The following is an 8,203-nucleotide window of genomic DNA, read 5'->3' as shown; positions in this document are numbered from 1 at the left end:
ATTGTCTGTCTGGAGCGACCAAAAAAAAACAAAAGCTAACATATCAACAAACAAACAATTAAAACAGCTTGACGTTTTAGCGTTGCAAAAGTGTTCATCATCATCATCAATTTCAAAATGTGAAATAATTAAAAAATGGTAGATTTTAGGCATACTATGCCTTATATAAAGTTAAAGTTAAACCATAGCATTCCGTTTAAAATAACGAAGTTTGGATTCACTTCAGTTTAAAAAAACTGAAATTATTTTAGCTGAAACTCGACTGAAACTTACTCGGACCAAATATGTGCATTTTAGTGATAGAGCCTAAAAAGTTAAAAGAAACTCTATAAGTATCTCAGAGTTATCAATCATTTATTTAAAAATTGACAGCTGCATCACTGGTTTAATGGACATTATTCAGCAATGTTTTTTAATAAACAAGTGATATGACGCGAATCTACCAATCACATAAATTACTGTTATTGGCCCATATCAAAGGCTTTTTGAGGAAATCGAAGCATACGTTAAAATACGATGAGGTGTCTACTAAAACAAAAACAATCCCTCATTCGGAAGAAGTTCCTGTAACTTCTCCAGTTTATGGTATTTGAATAAAGTTCAAGCAGTTCTGAAAACGAAGAAATTAAAATAGAATTAACAGGTCCTGTCAGTCCTCAAACACTACAATATATTAACCAATTGAAGCTCAATGATCTCATAAGAGATTTGGATTCGTCCAAAAAAGTGTTAAGTTAAGAAACGATGGAATCTGCTTGAATAGGGGTTAAAGTAACCGTGTACCGTAATCGCTACAATTCGTATGTTCATTTGTTTACAGTGAAGACTTAGTTTACTAAAATGTTAAAACTGGGTTATGAGAGCCGAAAGAGAAATGAACATTATGTAAGAGCAATATGGCCGGCAACGACTGCTTGCAGTCTTAGGCAAAGAAATGTGAAAAATTAGGGTTTAGAAAAATTTTGTAAAAGTCATGGACAAAGATGGAACTGATTTCAAAATTTCAAAGTTTTAAAATAAAAATGTCTTTCTTTGAGTGACGCTAAAATAGAGGAAGGTTTATTTGTTGGACAAGACGTCAAAAAATTGAGATCCGACATCCATTATCACCTTAAATAAAGAAAAATAAGCTTGAATGGCGTTTGTCAAAGTTACTGAAAACTTTTTGGGTAACTAGACACTTCCTCAATATTCTGACTTCATCAAAAAGATGCTCAATGCATATTGGGATGTAATATGTTTTTGAAAATACACTAGTTACATTCCCATCTAAAGTTTTTTTAAGGAAAATATCGGCGCTTTAAGCGGGGAGCATGCAGAACGCTTTTATCAAGATTTCGCCACAACTGAAAAGCGTTACGACCAATATGGGAATCAGCGATACTTGGTCTTTAATTAGATGTTGTTGTTTATCTACAGTTTCAAATGATTTACTGATTCTGAGAATATTGTAATGCGGGCCTGATCAAATTGTTTACTATTATAGACTAATCAAATTACGATAATTGAGGCGTAGAAATTTTCACATATTACTTATGATACACCTCATTAATATGTATGAGGATGGGGCCAACAAAGAAACAGATTTTGGAAAAAAATATATTTATTATTCAAGGTAATCGCCTTTTAGCTCCATACACTTTTCCCGGTGATGCTAGTAAGTTTGATACCCTTTTCATAATAAGAATCGTCAAGCTCCTCAAAATAGCCATTAACTGCCTATATCACCTCTTTATTGTTGGAAAATCTATGACCACCGAGTCTGGAAGCAGAAAATAATCTGAGGATGCTAAATCAAATAGGATGCATGAGGTAGCAATTCAAAATTCATTATATAATTTTGGCTATTGCAATACCGGATGTGTAAACTGATGCATTGTCTTGATGAAACAACAACTTTCTCAGTCAAATGGGGCCATTTCTTTACTCAGACGTTGCAATAAGTTCGCATAATACTTGCCGTTGATAGTTTTTCCTTTTTCAAGATAGGCAATGAAAATTATACCACGCGCATCCCAAAAAAACGACGCCATGACCTTGCTTGCAGATGGAACGGTTTTTGCCTTCTTCAGAGACGGTTCTCCCTTTTAAGTCAATTGTTTTGATTGTTTCGGGTGAAACATCGGTGAAACGGTGCAAAAATTCGGCCTTATTTCTGTGAAACATCGCCAAACATTCGATGGAAACATCTTCTTCACGCTGGTTTTGTTCCACTCCGGTACAAATCTTGCGCACAACTTTCTCATGTCCAAATTTTCAGTTAAAAGGCGATGTACCGCACTTTTTGAAATGCCTACTGTGTCTGCTAGCTCGCGCACTTTCAGACGACGATCATCCATTTTCTTCAAAATTTCTGGAGTCGTCAACTCATTTGTTCGACCTCTGCGATGGTGGTCTTCACAGGTCGTACGGCCTCGTTTAAACTCTGCTACTTAATATATTACTGTTAATAACGAAGTAGCAGTCTCACCCAGAGTAGAATCTAGTTCAGTTTTTATGAGTTTGGCTAATGCCTTTCAAATAAAAGTATTGTATCAGATAAAGATCACCAATTTTTTCCATGTTTACAAATTCGCTGAAAACGTTCACTATTGATGGCTACCAAACAAATACTAAACAACGAGGCGTCTTCAAACTTGAAACTTTTGCTTTAGATCAAACCATACTCGTAGAGTAATGAAAAAAGAAGCAATTTGAATGATAGAATGGAGACATTGTGGGCGAAAACATAACTTGAGAAGAATTGAGGAAAATGTCATAAGATTAAATTTATATTGACTGAACTTCTGCATGAAAACACTCCTTATATCGTAGTTTCAATAAATAGATGATATGACAAAAAAAAGTTTGAACTTCTGCAATTTGGTTTGTAATACATAATCATACACATAATTATTTCTGTGACATTACATCTTTTCTACGGAATATACCATGAGATAATTGAATAGAATTGCGAAGTTAATTCGGTAACTACGGACAATTGTACCCAATGATAACCAATCACGATAAATTACTGTAATTTGAAATTAAAATGGACCGTAACCCGAGGTTATTAATTTTAAATTTAAATGCAAACACTTATTTCCTCTATTCATATAGAAAATTCGTTATTTCAATTATGGAAATGAGTTGCAAGGTTTGTTAGTTCCTTTGTGGATTTACGATGCTTTTTTTATGAGTGGGGGGGCATTAAAAGATGATAAAATCCTAAACCAATTTATCAAGCAGTATACAGAGTGTCCCGTATAGCAAACTCCACAGCAAGGCGTATAGAGGAGCACAAAATATGACGATTGGGGGCAATTTATATCTATACCAAGTAGCAGCTTTCGGTTATAATGTCTCAAAGCGGGGCCAATAATTTAAGAAAAAATTAATTTCCCAGCAACCTTCAAAGTAAAAAAGTTCTAGAATCAAATTAGTCCTAGTATAAAATGAAATATTTTAATCAACTGATAGATAAAAAGCTTCTACACCAACACGCATAATTACACTGTCTGACGCGCGTTTCGATAACCATGTTATCGTCTTCAAAGATTGAAGGTAAACTAAAATCTAGTAACTTGACTTACCTGTTTTATACTAAATTTTTCCACCAATAAACCTTCTCCCGCGAAAATTAATTCCAGCGAGAAAAAACTCCTTGGCGGGAATATTCATGTTCATTCTTTGACTACTGAACTAAAGAGTGGGCTGTAAGGAATTGGGCCTTTGTCCCTATTTAAGTTACTTTCACATCTAGCAGATTTAATGCTTTAAAATGCATCCATTTACAAATTTGGTATTTTATCCTTAGGATTACCCAACAATTGTTTTGGATTTGTTGGATTTGTAAACGAATTTAAAACCCACTCTGCTAAATATTCCTTCGATTCATCTCATATAAAGAGGGCTGAAAGGTATCAGAGCAATTTTTTTTGTTTTACACTTTGGGTTTGGAAAAAAGTGGTTTCACTTTTTAAGTAAGAAATTGAAGAGGTTGAAACCGTAGCCCAAGAAAATTTCTTTGAAGCCAATCAACATGTGGAAAACCTTTCTTCCCAGACATTTGACAGAAAAGAAATGGAGTTGTTGAATAAGGGTTTGGGTATTGCCGATCACGCTGCCACGTTCTACTTACCATTACTTAATTCCCTTAACAGTCTCACACTACATAATTTGGTATTTTTAAGCTAAAGGCAACTTGGTATAGAAGCTAATTGCCCTCAATTGATATATTTTGTGTTCCTCTACACGTGTTTGCTCTGTGTCGGCGGGACACCCTGTACATGATGGTTCCGTATTAATTCTGCTGTACAGATACAGTAGAAGTTTCCCATATAATTTGAACCAACATCACATCGCTATTGATATATTACAATGTTTGTGGCTACGAATGGTACAAAAGGAATAAAATAATAAATATATAAAATAAAAAACTTTTTTGATGGTTGGTATTGATTTTTCAATCAATGATTGTGGAAAAGATGCAATTTGAATACGAATAACAGCGATATTTAAGAAAAATTAAGTAAAACCAAAGATCTTTGGAATTAATTTTCAAATTCTTACTGAAATTCTGCACAAAATACATTTTTTTATTTAATCCATATTTACGCACATTTCTTCTTGCTTGGACAAGTTTTGCCATCCCGACTATAAATTATGAAAATGCTATGCAAACCAAAGGATAGCCGCAGGACTTGAATATTAAAGTACGCCTTTAAGTCTGAGATCAAATTTACCATAGTTTCCATTTCACGATTTGTCCAATTATGTAATTATATTCGAAACGACCGAGACAATTTGTAAATGATGTGACTATCACACAGTTCTAAAAAAAATATCGTCTTAGATATCTGGAAATTTTACAATATCCATATTACGTATATATTCATAAACCTGAATTGATCTTTGACTAGCACAGTATAATATTAAGTTGACAAGGAATGATTCGAAGAAATCAATGCTTTATTTGCTATTTGCAATTCATTGCAAGTATGTCGTTAACAAATAATAATAGTCGAGAGTATTTAATTGGAGATCTAATTCAGTTTACGTGTAATTTTTTGTATACATTCATTTGCATCAGTTAATACTGTTAGTTATATTATGTAAATAGTGACTTGGCATATAAAGTAGAATGCAACACACGTTCCGTTATCTCTACTCGAAAAAAATATGCTTTATCTTTCAGCACGTCATTCTATTTCAAATAAAAATGTGAGGATCCTGTATGAATGTTGAAAGTGATACGAAATTACATCTCGTGTACGGAAATGAAATCAAATTTGCATTACAGAGTAAATAATTACCTTAGACGACATCCCTGCAATCGCAAGTCATTGTCAGAAAAACTGAACACGAAATTGTATTTTTCTTACTAAAATCTAAAATATCATTATATCTGGTCTTGTAACCACTCTTTTTACACTTGTTTGCACTAGTAACAAACAAGAGCTCTAACTAAAAATGGACACAACAAGTGATAAAGCTACTCAAGCGATAACCCTATTGCAAGAAGACCAAAGTCAGCGAGAAGTGGCAAGTAAGCAGAACATGAGTCAGTCTGATGTTTCCAGAGTATACCGTCGTTACCAAGAGACTGGTAACTTTCATCGAAGACGTGGGTCCGGAAGAAAAAAGCGCACATCCGAGAGACATGACTGATTCATTGTAAGCACATCGATGAGGAACCGTCCATCAGTAGTGATCAAGTCCAATGAAATGCGAAGAGTGACTGTGAGTGGCTGGGCAGTCAGAAGAAAACTTAAAGCAGCTGAACTTGAGCCAAACTAACTCCAGTCCACAAATCAGTCCGTCTAAGATTTGCCAGCGAACACGTTAATTGGACTGACGAACGGAGTGTGCCTGTATGGTAGTTATAGAAGAGGACGAGTCTACAGAAGACCTGGAGAAAGATTCGTGCAGTGTAACATAAAAGAAAATATATACAGCGGGGGTCTTACAATTATCTTCGCCGTATCCCGCAGCTTTGTCTTTCATATTTTGTTCAATTTCGTCCTTCCAGGTCCTTGAGAGTCTTCCTCGTCTTCTTCTATTCTGTGGTTGATACATTAATGCTTTCCTCGGCCACCTGTTCTGCTTTATCCTCATCATATGTTCGTACTAGAGCAGTTGCTTAGTCTGTATTCTCTCTGAAGTCGTGTATACTCGACCTAATCTTCGTCGTATATCTTATTCCGAATATGTTATGTTCTGGATATCCTGCACGATCTTCTTAAGTAGTCTGTTTCAATAGCCTCCATACTTTTCTCCTGTCTATTTCTTAGTTGCCAGCTTTGAAATAGGTTCCACTATGACTTAGAACAATTTCGTTTTTGTATTTATGTTAATTTTTTCTGATATCAGTAATGAATTAAGAATTTGTGTAGCTTTTTACCCTTATTGCACTCTGTTTCTTATATCTTCTTTTTTTTTCTTTCGTCTCCGCTATGCCAGTCCCAAGTCGGGGCTCTTACCACGCAAGAGGTAAGGAAGAAGGAGTGATCGGGAAGTAACAACTCGCAAAAAAACAAGGATCAGCTGGATCCGGCTGATAGTACCTTGTAAGGGCCCCTTGTTCAGGGTCACGGATGAAGACCATACCGGTGGAGAAAGCGAAGAAGAGAAGCTCCGAATGTCGGATACGGCGTAAGTGGTAACCCTGCTCTTTAGGGGTAGTATAAAGACGATAGTAGGGTAGATACAGATATTTAGCAATAGAGAATGCAATGTATCTAGTAAAAGAAACTGTCAGAATTCCAAAATCTGCATTAAAAAACGTAGATTCAGGTTAGAAAACCATAATTCTGATTTCGTTTGCAGCGCACAAATTATAAATAACGGATGACTTTCTCATGATGACAAAGAACAAGGTATCAATGAAAAATTTGCTTTGATCGTTGCCTCAGAAACTATGAGGAACAAACTTGACTCGATTGTTGATTGAGATTTTTCAAGTTTAACATCTACTTCGGTTTCTTGGATTTTGGTTACACTGAAAGGAAACTGGAGGCTGCGTTGATCGAAGTTCTTATGTAGTGGAATCTCGATAATTTCATCAAAATTCCCCGTCGATTCAAACTATAATGCGATGTAGGGATAGCTAATCGTTTAATCATCAAGCCTTTCAATCCCATGCGGATTATGGATATCGCTTTTGGCGCTTTAAATCCTTTTTTGAGGTGGATTACTCCTCGTTTTCTAATTTTTTATTTTCTTTATAGTTTGTCGTTTGTTTTGGCTGCTTTTGTTATTATTTTTCATTATTTTCGGTTCCGGCATTTTGCTCTCCAGTTTTCTATATTGAATTCTCTTATGTCCTCCTCTATTTCGTTTCTCCAAGTTTTTATCAGCCTGCCCCTTCTCCTTGTCCACAATGGGATCCATTACGTTATTCTTTTGATCATTTCAATTGGTTTTCTTCTCATTATGTGCCCGGTCCAGTAGAGCCTTTGTGTTTTTATATACCTCACTATATTCTCCTTTCCCAGCTCTCTCTCTCTATTTCTTCGTTTCTCTTTGCTCTTCTTTCCCCTTCCTGTTGCTCCTTAGACATACATAAATGGATTTTATTGGATTTTATTTTATTTTAGGGGGTTAAAATTTGTACAAATGATTTTGAATAATTTCCGATGACGTTATTATAATATTACGTCGCTAAGAAAGCAGAAAACGTAAATTGAGAAACAGCTTGTATGAACCACAAGCTCAGTTTGATCAGATCAAAATGGAGACAGTTCTACAGCAAGTCAATGAACATTAAAGGGATGATATGTTACAGGCAGAGTACCTAACTGTTACTGCTAATGCTTCACAAGATGTTGCTACTGTTGTGTGAGTGCGACAAATTCCTTGGTGCTTTTGATTCTAATAAGAATAACTATATGAATTTATATCACAAATTTACAACGAAAAAATATATTTCTACGTTATGTGTTTTTGAAAATAAAGATTAGTTTGTGGAAAAAAATTTGTGGTAAACAAATTTGAGTGTATCTAATACCGTCAAATATTTATTGCTTTTCTATTTATTGCGTGATCTTCATTTCTATATTATTACAGAGAAAATTGGTCATACTAATAGTACGTCACTGTTTTACAGCTTTAATTAGAATATAATCATACTGTGATCTATAATTAGTTATCTTGCGAGATTATTTTTACAAACATTTGCGTGCTTCAAACAGTTTCTCAGACTCGTATGCACTAATAAGATATC

The sequence above is a fragment of the Diorhabda carinulata genome, chromosome 4, assembly GCF_026250575.1.
Source record: "Diorhabda carinulata isolate Delta chromosome 4, icDioCari1.1, whole genome shotgun sequence".
NCBI classification, from domain to species: domain Eukaryota; kingdom Metazoa; phylum Arthropoda; class Insecta; order Coleoptera; family Chrysomelidae; genus Diorhabda; species Diorhabda carinulata.
Note: the sequence above shows the minus strand (reverse complement) of the source record.